General features: G+C 40.4%; 1 long non-coding RNA gene across 2 annotated transcripts; it reads right to left on the bottom strand.

Annotated features, from left to right (window-relative positions):
• Nucleotides 1-257: 257 nt before the first annotated feature.
• Nucleotides 258-14,104, bottom strand: LOC137467138 (uncharacterized). Of its 2 annotated transcripts, none has more exons than XR_010995416.1 (3): nt 13,761-14,104; nt 12,318-12,438; nt 258-1,846 (listed from the first exon to the last, which is right to left on the bottom strand). It is a non-coding gene; the product is annotated as an uncharacterized lncRNA (long non-coding RNA). The 2 variants fall into 2 exon arrangements; XR_010995418.1 differs by lacking the exon at nt 258-1,846 and adding an exon at nt 10,361-10,519.
• Nucleotides 14,105-15,440: the final 1,336 nt, after the last annotated feature.

Raw genomic sequence — 15,440 nt, 5'->3', positions numbered from 1 at the left:
AGTGCTTCTTTTTCCTGAACATATCAACAATGTCAAATGCTGTTATGTGAAAAATGAATGAATAAAAAATTTTCTTTTCAAGACTAATGCAGGGGAAAATCACCTTATCCAGATATCCATTGTAACCTATGGGTTCTGTATTTTTACAGTAATGTCTACGTAATGAAACAGAGACATATGATCATTTAACACTCCGCTGTTGGGGTTGAAGAACTGTTATTTTCTCAGTCAAAAAAACATAACACTATCACTACACTTTTATTTCTATCTTTTGCATAGTTCTGGAGACTCAGGAAATCTTGATAAGGCGCTTGATGTGTATGTTACTGAGCTCTGCTGCATGTATGTATACCCATGGCCTCATCACAGAGTAGCACCTGGGCATACAAGTAGTCTTTGCACAGCCAAAGCCACCTTCAACCCTCTAAAATAATTTGCAGTAAATAGAAATATCTCTGTGTACCAAGTCCATTCTGTTTAGTGTTAACCTGTGACTTGTAAGGCAACGGTGTTCATCCTGTCCCCACTTGGTGGGCATGCAGAGATGAGGAAACCACCAAGGATAGGCAGAATTGATTTTTTTTCTCCCTTAAGAAAGGCTGGTTCTGTTCTGCCTATAAAATACATTAAGCAAATTGGTTTTTGCGCTGGATCAATTCTGTAATCCATGGAAGAAACAGTGCTCAAAGACATCAATGAAATCATTGTGCTTCAGCCTGTGGATATTGTGCTGCCTCTCTTTCTGGTACCAATCTCCTGGGTTGAATTGGAACCTGTATGAGCTCTCCCCTTTATTCCCAGCTGGCATCTGACTTAAGGACTGTGATGCCTGGTTCATAGGCAGATGGACTCTCAAAAAAAAGGATCCTCATTTTCTAAATTCACAAACTGCATAACCTGGAAATAAACAATTGGACCTTCCAGTACTTCCAACAGATGTAAAATCCACATGAGATATGGAGGGGGTATGTAAAAATTACTGTCTCATTCTTCTATGAATCAAAGCATATCCAGGTATGACCTCAGTATTCCAGAAAGCCTCTAGGAGTAAGTGGATTTTTGTTTCAGTGATATTAGACCTGATTATTTTAGTGACCCCTATGTTAAATGAAATAATTTAGGGCCATAGTCTAAAAAAAAAAAAAAAAAAAAGGATTCTCAAAAGGCTAAAGTGAAACCAAATTACCTAAGTCACAGAAACACTTCCATTGAATAAGAGCACTTCAAATTTTCATACTCCTTCCTCTGGCACACAGAACTATGCCTTACCAGGTACCCAGAAAACAACCATTCATGGCATGGCAAAGTATGTCACCACCCATCTTGCAAGGATCCTAGGCTGGGATCCAGAAAATAAAGATAGTTCATCATTCCTAAAAATCGTTGGAGAGCTTACCCAAGAAACATTTTCAGAGTAAATGTAACACACCCACATATTCCTATTGACCCCAATCCACAAGTGAAACTTTATGTGTGAGTATGGCTCACTGATTTTACTGAGGTGTTTCATATACACATATGAAGTGAAGTGTGAAGGTACATCAGAGATCAGATTTAGAGCTGTTAAATGCTTCTATAAACTCACAGGTGACCAGACTCTGGTTTACTGGTCAAACACAGCTGAGTTAAGCAGATGCAGGAAATTCAATGCATCCTGGGCACACTGGATTCACATTTCTCCATGATTTAACAGTACCTGAGCAGCAGGTCTGGTGCAGTGTCAGATCCTGTGGTGTATGCCCTACCATTGATAAGTTCACATATGGTCCCTCCAATGTTCAGCACAATCTGGTCTCTCCAGACAAGTATAATTTAGTTCACAGATGTACAGAAGGTCTCATGTGTTCTAGATAGAAAAGAGCTATTGCACATACTCAGATTATTTATATATGCAAAGTCATTGTTATGTGAGGGTAATGGAAGTTTGTCAGCAACTCTATCAGACAAAGAAGCCAGAGGAGAAAGCAGGAGCTGTGAAAGACTGACAGTCATAGGCTTGAAGTCATGCCAGCTCTCTTGGTAGATAGATGAGTCAGTCAGACAAACATCAACAGACTCACCCAAAGGAAAAAAAAAAAAAAAACAGTTGAAATTAACCTGTGTTAAAGCTCAATATCTGCATGTAAAAGTAAGGAGCAGTAAGTATTATTTTGGTATTTTAAACATTTTGGTCATAGCCAAAGCCAAGGGCCTGATATGGGAGGAAGGGCACTGAGGGTAAGCAACAGGCTGTCCCCCGAGGGGCTTACAGGCCATGCAGGCAGGGCTGGGGAGAGAAGAAAAGAAGAATTGTTATCCACATTTTACAAACAGAGCACAGCAATGCAGAAAGATTAAATGCTTGGCTCGAGGTCACACAGGATGTCCAGGGCAGACCCCTGGAAATGAATTTACATCTCAAGCTGCACCTTCCTGTCTGTCACCTGGACAGGTTTAATTCATAAAGAATAATAATAAAAAATATTCTTAAAAAGAAATTAAGAAAGTGCCACTTCCCAACAGGACTTATACAGGCTTCCAGTCTAGCATTTCCAACTAACTTCTCAGCCTAGTAGCTAAAATTTCACTAAATATTTGAAAACATAACCGTAGCTGTTTTGTCTCATGCTATAATGTGCATATTGCCAAAAGCACTCCTCAATGCGGTAATATTTTGCTCCATGAGAGGTGCCATACTGCCAACAAGCAACAAATTACTGACTAAAATTGCAACCACTGAACAGTGTCTTCTGTGTCTGTGTGTCTTTTGGCCTAAAGAAAGTAAATACTCAGCATTAAGGGCCTGATCCTATTCCCACTTAAGTCAATGGCAAAATTCCCACTGATTGCAATGGAAGAAGCCAGCCCTAAAGGAACTGGTGTTTTTTTTATTTCCCTAAATTTCTGGCAGATCAATTCATGTGCAATTTGCAGCCCTAGAATAGTGGATGAGAAACAGTGTCTCCATACATAATTTTAAAATAATGAAGATGAAATCAATTTTATTACTGTGCTGATAGTGTACAAAGATGTAATAAAATCTAAATTAATTCAGGAAAACAGGTCTCCCAAGGCAGTGTTAAAGGGATGAAAAAGGATTTCCAGTCTGGAAAGTGGTCAGTAAAGCATGTTCCAATATGTCATGCTATATGTCATAAATCCAAATACAAAGGTTTAAATGCTTCACATTTTACCATGGTTCATACAGAAGACAAAAACCCCAAAACAAACAAAACAAAATATTTAAATAGACCCTAGATGAATCACTGATAAAATGCTGTCCTTGAATAAATTATTTCTATTGACATTATTCTGCCTTGCATCTCTGAACAAAATTTGGAACACATTATTTTCATTTTATTACTTTCTCTTAGGCAAGTTTATCCAAGTAGTCTTTAAATATGTTTTGTTAATGAAGCTATATCTAGAGTTCATCTGTTTAGATGCTACTTATTTAATATCCCAAGTCAAATCACACCTTCTTTCCCCCTGCTTTATCATCTTTTCTTCCATAATTCCAAGCAAAGACCATGAGCTCATCATACTTTTTCTTTCCATTTGGTTTATGATATTTGTCTTGGGCTGCCAATGTACTTTTTGCAAAGTAGGACTTGTAGGTTGTGACTCCTGCTTTCTTGGCAGGACACTTAGAGTATCAAATTGCTGAAAATTTCTCCCAACACTACTTAAAACATTTTTAGCTGAAATAAAAGTCAACAGAACACATGGCCTCTGTGTGGACTCTAAACTCTCCTCTTTTCCTAGTTAAACTTAGATGGTAGCTAGACTAACAGTTGCTAACAATATGAACCCGCCATGTGGTCTAGTGACAAACATAACTCTTTTTGTAAACACTAATGACAGGTCACAGTTCTGGTGTGAGAAGGCTCAAGTACTAAAAACAGAAAGAATTTTAGATCGAGGCAGAGCTAAGTGCCAATGAACATCCCTCCAGCCATCATCCCATCAGGGTGAAAGGAAGCAGAACACATATTAGAACTCTTAGGAATCAAGTCTTGTCAGGCACTGTCTACTGTGAAAGAGATAAAAGTCATGGTAAAGACCTGAGTGGTAGGAACAGCAGCATAAAATAACAGTATGGTTCACAATTCAAAGCTGTGTAAAAACAGGTGCTCAAGGCAGCTGAATCTGGGGTAACGAAATATTTCAGTTCAACCAGTTGTCTTCCGGACAGATGCTGGATGTGAATAGTTAATAAGTTAGGCTGTGTCTTCTTGGCTGTAGGCATTTTGTCTCCACCATTTGCAGAAAAGGCTGTGTACTACTGCCTATCATTTTTCTATTGTGAAATAATAGTTCCAACACAATCAGTGAAGAAGAACAAGTGCAAAAAAGGTATTTATGCCTGCAAGGATGCAGGTCTGCTGAAGAGAGAGGGTCAGTCAAATAAACATCTCCCTGAGAATCAGATCCAGATGGAAAAACATTCAGATTCCCAAAACAAAGCCTAAGCCTGTGAAGATCCAGACATTATTTAGAAACAGACAAGCAGATAAACACCATAAATGGAAAAACACTTTTTAAAAACTAACAGATAATGATGGCCCAAGTTAAAATTTGTATAAATTACTTTTGAACAAGAAGAAAAAAAAACAAGTGATTTCTAATTATCTGAGGAGTAAACTAATAAATTTTCAATAGTATTCATGGATGAAGAGAAAAAAAAACCAATTATGCAGGGATGAGCACAAACAGCAAACACTTAGGGTTGTATTTAAGTAAGACTTACCCACCCTATTCTTTGGAAGAGAATGAGTTAGTGGACACAGGCCTGGACATGATTTTTTTTTCTTCTCAACAAAGCGAATTTTCATATTTTGAAGGTGTAAGTCAGTTCCCATTCAATAAGTTCCAAATATAGATATAGGTATCTGGAAGAAGCATGCTGAGAATTATTTTAGTAATTGTAACAATATAGTCCACGATGTTGGGGAAGATGAAACAGGAAAACCTTATCAATATGATTGCCTGGCAAAAGATTTGGAAAATACAGACATTGAGATGAGAACTAGATTTGAAATAACAAACCTTGACTACTGAATAACTAGAAAACAATAGTATAGCCAGGTTGAAAGCAATCCCCCCTTCTGATTAAACAATGCCCTTTACCTGCAGATAGGTCCAAGGGTCAAATGGAATGCTCTGTCTCACCCCCCAATGTATGGTTCATCCCACACCTGTGACCCTCCCCTGAAGTATCAGGTATCTGGGACCCCATTGGCCCAAGTCCTGTTCCAGCCCACATTGAAGTCCCCTGATAAGGTGTGCCCGAGGGACCGGACGCTCTCTTGGATCTTCCCCTGGGACCCTCACCTGGAACCCTCGCTCTCTCTCTCTCCCTCTCCCTCTCTCCCTGGGCCTGCCACAAGTTGCGCCTGGCAACTCCAAGCGGGGCCTTTCCCCCTTTTAATAAACCACATTTTCTAAGACCTGACTTCAGAGATCTCTCATCCATCCAAACCGTCCTGGAGACCCATGATCTCACTACACACACCTATGAATAAATGAAGTACTTAGAGGAGTTTTTGGTTATAGTCAAAGAAAAAATAATTTCTTTGAGAGAACCTAATCCTTTCAAGAAACTACCAAGCTACCAAGCTGGTGTTTTGACTGAATTAATAAGCAGTACAGACAGCAGGTACTGCCTCAGGAATCTAAGTGTTTTAAGAAAGGAACATTTTTCTGAGCAATAGAAAAACACAAAAGGATGTGTACTTTAGCTTGCATGTAAGTTTTGGAAATTATTTTGGTTTGCAATTGCTGATAATATGCTAGTCCTTCATACCAAGGATTATAAATTTGTGCCTTGAAAATTGTATGAAGAAGAAATTCACCAATTACCTGGGCTTAACTGAGTTCTAGGGAGCTCATGGTAAAATGTAGAATGCACATCTGTTTTTAAAATTGCAGTTAGCTAAATAACATAGTCTTCCACCTTTTTGTGATTTTACAAGGCATTTATTTTAAATTGGTATGTCAAAGAAGAGTGCTGTCTCTGTGAGTGCCTGTTGTGGTACAGAAATCCCAGCTAAAGCTTTGCTCCTCCTGTAACATGAAGTCCAAAGCCTTAAGAGTTCAGCTGCATCTGGAATAGCAACATCTTCATGTCAAAGTCCAAGACAAACACATTTAATGAACATTCAACCTCCTTAGGGTCATCTCTCACTCCCTAACTTTCAGGGTAGACCACAGCTGAAACAACCAATTTGGACTCTCACCAGCAGGCTCTATGTTAGAAACCAACTCAGCCACCTGCAAAAGGCCTGATCTTCCCTGAGGAGATTCTGGAAGGCTACAGTCCTAAGTCAGCATTATGTATCCTTACCATTTCAGATAGGTTTACGAACAGAAACCTAGCCACATGCAGTGAGCCTGCTGTATCTGACTCTAAGTGCACAAGTGATTGCATACATCTCTACTCATCTCTCAGAGATGGAATGACTCATTACTTCCTTCTTAGTTAGCACAATGAACATATATTTTCCCTCCATCATTTTTAACTCAGAGAGAAACAGAACTAACTTTTCTGAACTTGGAGGGACCATAAAGTTTCAGCAAGGTTAAAAGCTCCTCTTGAAAATTCATGTCTTAATTTTTTTATAAATTCACTCATGTATGCACTTCAGAATGATTGAAAAAATATGTATATATTTATCTAATCTGATTTAAATATATTTTTCTCAAAACTCCTATTTCCTCCACAGGAGGGAGATTTTCTACCAGTCTCATCCTGTTCTCAGTAGATCAGCCCTTTCATTTTTTTTTTTTTTTTAATAAAAGCAGTCCCATTAGTTTCAGACAGGATTTAGTGTACTGGAATATAAGCAGCAGGACTTGCTCACTGGAGCCCTTGATAAGCACAAATTGAGAAATTTGCTCCTGTGTTCAAACACACGGCTGACTCTGGGCATAGTACTGTTTTCCTTGCCCAAAGCGTCTCCCCAGAGCCTGCTGGCTCCAACAGAAATGCCTTGAAAATTCTCTATGCAAAATCTGTCAGCAGTCCTGGAATGACAGCATTCCCATTGAAGAATAATGACTATTCTCTAATTTTCATTACAGATATATAACCACACTCCCTATCGAATGTGGCAGGCATGGGCTTTCTCTTAAAGATTTTTCCTCTAGTCTCAGGCATCTCAAGGTCTGGCATGCTATGAAGGTACCAAATGGGATTCAAGAGCCTCTCCATTTCACAACCCCAAATCCCAAGCTTCTATTTCTCTTTATTAGACAAAGAGTGGTTGTTTCCCTGCCCCATGTCCATTTGAGCATATGTTTATGGGGGATAGAGATATAGAAGTCTGTGGTCTTGGCAGAAATGCTCAGATTAGGCAAGATAGTGCTGATTAAAGCATGTATACTACTGGAACATCAAGTACCCACAAAAATTTTGTAAGAAGTACTGGGAAGTCAGATGTGTTTCCTAAAGATCACTCTTATGATTAAGTAACTTTTTTCCTCCTAACCTATATGAATATCTATTTGTATTGGGTTTGTGATCTACTGCTAGAATCCTCAGAAGCAAATAGATAATAACCCCTTGACCTCCTATAGACAAAAATAAAAATAAAAGTATGAAAGTCTTCTAAAAGAAAAGTATTCTAAATATATCCTAAAAGGAATATAAATATATTCTAAAAGAAAAACTTGAGAGTGTATGGCAGTAAGTTATTGTAAAAGTATTATTTTTTAGGGCTGCAGGGTTTTTAATTTTCCAAAGACATCAAATGTCTTAAAAAGCTAAGCAAACCTGTTTTTCAGCCAGGGTTAATAAAACACAAATCGAGGTACAAATGGGTCAGAGGTGTCACAGCCACTGGAGCAAGATAGCAAACAGGACTGAGTACTGATATTCATGCCCCATCCTTGAGACCATGGTGCCTCGTGTCCACATTTGTCTAAACTTTGAAGTACTACAATAGATGAGGGAAGAAAAAGACATTGCTCACTTTTTCTATAACTTTGGATTTCTAACAAAGAGCATGAGTCAGCCCTGCTAAGTGTTGTGTTAAACATAAAAAGAACTACTGCAAAGCATTTTAATTTAGTCAAGCCGCATCCCTTACAGAATAAACCCCAATTTTTTTTGAAGCATGAGTAAGAGGAATAAGACTTTTCCTGTCTGCTTTCTGCTGTCCTCAAAGGGGTTAAAAAAGCCTAACACAAAGGAGTTAAGCAATGCCTGAAACGGGATAATAAATGTGACACTCTCTGACTATCAGTAGCAAATATTTGAGCTTATCAAATAATGGAGGAAGTAGTTTAGTTACAAATAAACCAATCTCTCATAAAACAAGTCCTCACACAAGGTAATTTCATTGAACTGGAGACAGCTAAAGGCCACCAGCGGGCAGGACTCCCGCTCCCCTGCACTCCCCAATGGCCCCGCCTGATTAATGGGGTGGCCGCGTCCCGGGATGCCGAAGAGGGACAAGGGAGCCGGCCTTCGTATCAGTGGAGAGGCAATGAATAAAGCATCACAGAGCTGCTGCGAGGAAGTGACTCATCCTCCTGGAACACAGCGGGGCTTGTGCTCTCCCTCGGCCGCCCCCTCCCCCTCGCCCCCGTTTTTCTCCACCGCAGAGACCAGCGTGTCCCAGAGACTATAGCAGATGTCACCGCTTGGCACTGGCTATGCGGAGAGAGGACAAATATGTGGGTGTGCTGTGCAGCGGGGACGAGGGCCTTAAAGCCACAGCGCTCGCTCTGGAGGGAGCATCTGCGCTGAGGCAAGGGCAGCAAAGGCCTTTTAAAGCACGGCTGCCCAACGGGAAGGAACTGGATGCTCCTCCTCATCTTCGAGGCCTCTAAACAACCCAGAGCGAAAAAACAGCAACTTTGGCAAACTGTAACAGACTTTCCTTCCAAAAATTATGTAAGAACACGAGCAGTTAAAACACAGGGGAGCTGAAGCAAATGAGGGGATCTGAAGGAGGAGTTGTACCACGCCCATGGCTATGCTGGGAGCTGCGGTGCGCTTTGGCCACCGAGTTAACAGCAGCCAAGCCCCGTGGTGCTGCCAGCAGGACTGAGCCACACCCCTGTCTCTCCACAAGGTCCCAAGCCCTCCCCAGCAGCTTCTTCTCAAGGGACATGGCCCCATGTCTGCACAAGATCCAGTGGAAGCGCAAGGCTGTTGGGGGAAGGATGGTAGAATTAATCTCCTGATGGCAGTGTACCTGTAGTGTTGGTTCTAGGGTAGACTCCTATTTGTGTCATGATGGGAGAATGTGACCTCAATGTAAGCATGCAGGAAAACCTTTCATACATCAAATAAATTCATTTTCTTCCTCTGACTAAACAGTAAGTATCAGGAACAAATTTTTTCCCCCTTTTGTTTTCTTATTTGCTACGTAATTCATAGTACACTAATTAAGCAAACTTTTGGATATTTTAACTCCACATGCTTCTGTGTGAACTTGTGAAACACATTTGCAAAAGGTTGATACCTTTTGATAGTCTCAGATCAGAGACTGATAGCCTCATTTCAGAATAAAATGAAAACTTAAAAAGGATTATAATATATGAAGTAATACAGAAAATCAGACATTCTGGTATTTGAGAATATAATATGGTGTTATTCATGCACATATATCTTATATCAGTGAATCTTTTTCTATATTTATAAATTTGGATAGAATTTTATGTAGATATACAAGTTAAAATATGTGAGTATAAAAGCAGATTCAAAACAGGTCTTTAGTGTTTGAAGTAAACCTTTTCCCAATCCCTGCCCATTTTGTTGAATCTATTAATTATAACACTGGAAAAATCCATTAGCACCTTGATGTTCACTCCTGAATGTGGGCTTATCTTTGCTGGCTAAAAGTCAAACAGTATACAAACACTTCTCAAAGTAAATGTAAGTGCATCACCTGATCAGCATGAAATCACCAGGTCAGCTACTGTTTTCGCTACTTTTGCTGTTTCTAGGGCAAAACAAACTTTAGTGCCTTTTAAAATAGTTTTGAATGATAGCAGAGATTGACTTTAGGAAGCTCATTAATGTAATCTGTTTTTTCCACGATTTCCACAAGCAAAAGCAGTTGAAAGGTATGCAGCACTGTCTCAGCTGCCAGAACTACAGTGGGGTTGGAAGGCTTCCTCTTCTTGTTGCCTGAGGCAGCTGAATCACAGGGCATCCACTGATCCACTTCTCCTACCCCCTTGCCCAAGATTGCTGCTCTCAGCAGGAACTGCTCAGTAGGGGATGCAGTATGTCTTCAGGAGCCCTGGATAATTTTAATATACTAGGCTAGGAACTGAAGAAGTAGAAGCTTATCTGTCCCATTACAAGTGATCATTTCTCCATAACAAAAAATTCAGATGCCTGGAATGGAGGTGGGGGGACAAGGTTCTTTAGCTGTGGAAAATAAACCCTCCTGCAATCTTAAAGCCTTACATTCAAATGATCAAAAGGAAACTCTGAATCTGCCTTTTGGATAGACATGTGGCTAACTTGAATCCTGAATGAGTCCATGGAGAGCGGTAGGCTTGATAGCTGTGTAGGTTGTAACTGGTTTGAAGGTGGTAATAAGAGAAAATGAAAAAGAAAGTCATGTGTAGGAAAAGCAAAGCAAATCCCTGCCACTCCACAGACTGGCTAGGCCCAGATTCATCTACACAGATCATCTCCCTTGCCCCCTTTATTTAAAAAAAAAAGAGTTCCTATGTAAATGGTGTGGGAGGGATGAACTGCTCTGTATGTATTGCCAAATACATACACACACACACACACACACACACATATATATATGTATACATGTTGGCGTTTTCCCCCTTCCAATCTCCACACAATTGCCTGGCTTTTTTTTCCAGCTAAAATTATACCCTCTGTTAGTTCCAGCTTTTCTAATCCTTTAATAAACAGCTGAAATACTTTTTAAAAATTCCGTCACGACTTGTCCCGACGTACGTCAGCCTCAGCTGCACACTCACACAAGGTGGGGCAGGCGGGAATGAGAGGCCTTATAAAATGTAACATAAACAGTGTCATCTCTACTGGGATTCAAAGGAAGAGTCCACAACAGAAACAGCCCTAACTTGTATCCCAGGGTTAGAACCACTATTGCAATTCAACACATAAGGTCTGTGAAAGCTGAAAGAAACCCCTCTATCCTGTACCCAGACAACTAGATGAAAATTGAATGCAACACAGAGGTGGTGTTGAAAGAAAACACTGTTTCTGTTTTATTTTTATCCCCTGAATATTGCTGGTGAGGCAATGCTGCAGCGCAAGGGTTAAGGGCTCTCAGAGAGCCATGGTGCACTTTAGCTGGGGGCGGGACGCAGCAGAATGGAGGCCTGTGCTGCTTTCCCTGGGAAGCTTTTAGATTAGTGTGCTTCCAGCTGCATTTCCTTGAAAGTGATTTAGTTTCAGCCCATATCAGAATCCTTTCATGGATCCTATTCAAAATAAAGTGCTTTAAGAAAAGCACTGTGATGGAGTTTAAAGTAATCCAAAAAGTATGGGTTGGCTTAGAATTCTGTTACAGCTAAAAGGGCCTGGATTCAGGACAGGAGGATAACTGAAATTATGCCTCCTGTACATACTAAGCCCTTTTTGACCTAAGGCATTTACCACAAAGAACAGGAGGCTTCCTCACCTCTCACAGGGCTTACAGTAAGGGAGGTATTTTTTATGTCCCACTAAGACTTGTTTCATTGCAAGATATCCTTCTAAATTATACTGAATTAACTCTCTCTGGGAACACCATCTCTCATGCCAGCCATGATAATTTCTCTTGGATTTAAGTACAATTGTGGAAACATTGTCCCATTTGTTACCTCAGAAACTGCAGGTTTTTTCAGGCATAACTGTTGTTTAAATAATGATTTTTTTTAGTATCAAACCAAAAGCACAGACATAGCTTATAAAAATATTAAGTGTTCATGAGCGGTGCTTATCCTGTGAATTAAAGCCAGGCATATGTTCTTGGAGAATTATTTCTTTAAATTACAAGACTGCCAAGGGGCCAACTGAGAACAATTAAGAAAAATGCCATTGTTCTGGGCACAGAGAGTAACAGAGGAGACATCTACACTGCAGAGCCTAGGAGCCATTCCAAGTCCCCACCCCAGGAGCAGGCTCTTGCTAAATCTTTGATCCCAGGGGACCTCAGCCCAGGCACCTGCTCCAGATGAATGCTGCTCTAAGGAGCATCAGGTGTGAGTGTTGTGGAGACCAGAAGAGGGCCATGACATCTCCTTGCCAGTAACTATGGGCATTGCAAGAGATTTATTATCTGAAAGAGAGCTGTGATCTAAGTAAACAAACTGGACAATGGGCTGGAGAGAACTGATGGAATACATACTGAGCAACGGGATTTGCATGAGTCTTCCTGGTTGTTTGCTTGTACATTTTTCTACAATTGAGATGAAGTGGCAATTTCTTAAATTACTGGAGTGGGGTTTTGTTAGATTGTGTTTACTAAGCTGAAAGTCAAAGGAAAAAAGGGAAATGACACAAGATGAAGAAGCTTGGAACAGTAGTGGAATGAATCCAAGGCAAAGACAGCATGCAGGAAGATGCCAAGATGTCAAGATGCTTAGGGTGTGGCTAAAGAGATCTAATAGCAGTTATGGGGCTGTGAGAAGATAGGATGGAGTGGACTATTTTGATATCAGACCCTGGTCCTCTCCCAGTACCTCTTACAGAAGCAACAATAATATTTTGAAAATGCAAGCATTTTTACTCCATAGCTTTTGTAGGAACCACCCTACTGGAAAAGATCACCATCAGATTGTGAGGGTAACTGGCAGATCAGTTAGAATTTGCATGGCTAAATGCCAAAACCACTACTACTTTATAGAAGAGTTTTATCTACTCTTATTTAAGTTGCATGGTGAGGGAACACAGAGAGACACATTTTTAGGGACCTGAAACCGCTAATTGTTTTCCCAATCCCTATTTTAGAAAGTAAATCTATTCTTAAAAACTAGAAGAACAAAGTGTGCTTACCACAAATCAAATCTTCTGATTTGAGTAGAGCAACACAGATGCCTAAGTCCTAGCAAAGGAAGAGCAGAATAAAGGGGCACTGACATGAGTTTTCAAAGACAATTTCAATATTTTTCATTTTATTTGGGAATACTTGTTTGTTCGTTACTGCTCACTTCCTAGTCCAGTTGCTTCAGTATGAACAACTGGGTGTATCCTGCTAAACAAAATAGTAATATTTTCCATGTACTTATCATTCAAGCAGATAGTTGAGAATTGTGTCTAGTTATTGCTCCCATGGAATAATGCTGGACCTTGTCTGAGCAAATTTGGATTGTTGGGACACTTCCCACATGGTACAACTACCAAGCTTTAAAAGAAACTATGGATTCCACTGATGCAGCTCTTCCCTGTTCTATGCCATGTTATCTCTCTTCCCCATTCCAGCTGCAAATGAACTCTTGGATACGGCATTGAGAGTTTTAACATTTAGGTGCACCCAGCACCTGATATTAGATCTTATTCTGAGTCTACAGCTTTCAGTCTCATTCTACATTAAAATTAGTTTGGAACTATGTGTTTTGTGCAGCTTCATCCAAGTTTTCCTTTTTTCTTCAGGTTGAGCACATGAAAAAGGTATGTGAATGCTTCACCTGGCAACCAGCTTGCAGCCCCAGCTCAAGGACCCACTCTGACTTCATTAGGACTTCAAAGGAAAATATCATACAGCTCTGTTGCACAAATGCTGTGGACTGGTGAGAGGCAGCAGTGAAGAGGTTAAAGATATACTAACATGGTCCAGATTTCTATTTTGTACATGAATTTGTGAGCAAGAAGGCTTTGAAGATGCACTAGGGAGAAGAGATGTATTCTGGAGATTAAAGGGAAATTTTTTTTCTTTAGGTCCATGGCAAAAATTTAGAAAGACTTTCTTTTACACCCCAAATGGCTCAGATTATATTAACTGGCTTGGAGTATCCCCACAAGTATGTTCTTCCCCCAAGAAAGACATTTCCTGGGGTTGGGGGAGTGCAGGAGGGAGGGCAGAAGGCGGGAGAATGGGGATATTCGATGTATTGCGGTATGCCTGGAATCCTCTTATCTGTAACAAGACTGAGAACACCTGGACAACACTTGTCTTCCTCCCCCACCCACCTGTGCAAATTGCTAAGCACACTGAAGCTCAAAGCAGTGCACCATAGCCAGTCACATCACAGAGCTCCATTGTGACTTCTCCATACATCAAAGAAAAGCCATTGCACATCTTTGCACAAGTACTGAGGGAGGCAGTTGTGAAGGGGTTAAAAGATCAAGTTCTGCTATAAAGATAACAGGAACTGGTGAACATGCAGCAGATGTTCCATGTGGAGGCACTTAAGTTTACAGTCCCACCTGTGTCCATTTAATACCTTTAAAAGCAATCTCCTGATCGTTTGTGAGGGAGAAGAGAAAATCAATGTTCCAATCTCACCATCTTTTCACAACATCCGCATCCCACACTGAGGAAAGGGAGGAGGGGATGGGATGAGCAAGACAAGAGGGCTGAAATTGAGATTTAAGGATGTGAATATACAGAGATTTATGCAAACACCCATCCCCATGTGGAAAGTCAGCCATTCTTTTATGTGCAAGGCAACTCCTGCTCTGTGCTGGGGAGCAGCAGCCCAACCTTAATGTCAGCATTTAGAACATCTTAAGAGAAGCACGAACAATAACTAGTCATGTCACAGAGTTTTATGTTCTTATTTTTGTTTCCTTCCTTCCTGCTCACATTCTTACATCCTTTCCAAATAAACCAACTTTATTTCATTTCATGTATCGCATGACTTCAAAAAAAAAAAAAAAAAAAGTTAAAATTTTATAGAAATATGCAACCAGACAGATAAAGACTGAGGCTGAGTATGGTCCATCACACTATCGGACAGCAGAGGGTCCACGTGGGAGAGGCTTGGGAAAGTTCCATGGCAGTATTTTATTTCCATATATGTGTCCATGGTTCAAATACATCTGAGGCTAGCAGAGAAAAACCATCCAGTTACACAGAACTGTGGGTTTGTTTCTGTTGAGTCTGCACTAAGAAGATGAAAACACAGCCTGTAGGTCATATCTGGGGACACTGGATATAAAATCCTGCTTCCTTTTTCTCAGCTTGTTGGTTAGAAAGGAAAGCTCCCAAGTGTGACCGCATGTAGCTGATACATACATATGTACGTAACCATGATCACTGGCATCCTGAAGTGCTCCCAGGCTGCTGAATACCCCCAAACATATTTCTGCATCACTGCTGGTTGCTTTCAACGAGCAGCAGGGAAGAGGCAGAAATGCATGTCTCAAAGAACTGAAATGAAGAATTGGTGGAATGAGGGTGATACGGAGCTTGAGAATTATGATCTTAAATGGGAGTAAGTTGCTCAGCTGAGTGATGCCAATCTCTCTGTGAACTTCCACTGACATCACTGGGATACTGTTGTGCTGGAAAGTATGCAATTTGTGTATT

The sequence above is a fragment of the Anomalospiza imberbis genome, chromosome 2, assembly GCF_031753505.1.
Source record: "Anomalospiza imberbis isolate Cuckoo-Finch-1a 21T00152 chromosome 2, ASM3175350v1, whole genome shotgun sequence".
In the NCBI taxonomy this organism is placed as follows: domain Eukaryota; kingdom Metazoa; phylum Chordata; class Aves; order Passeriformes; family Viduidae; genus Anomalospiza; species Anomalospiza imberbis.
Note: the sequence above shows the minus strand (reverse complement) of the source record. Positions and strands in the feature narration are given on the sequence as shown.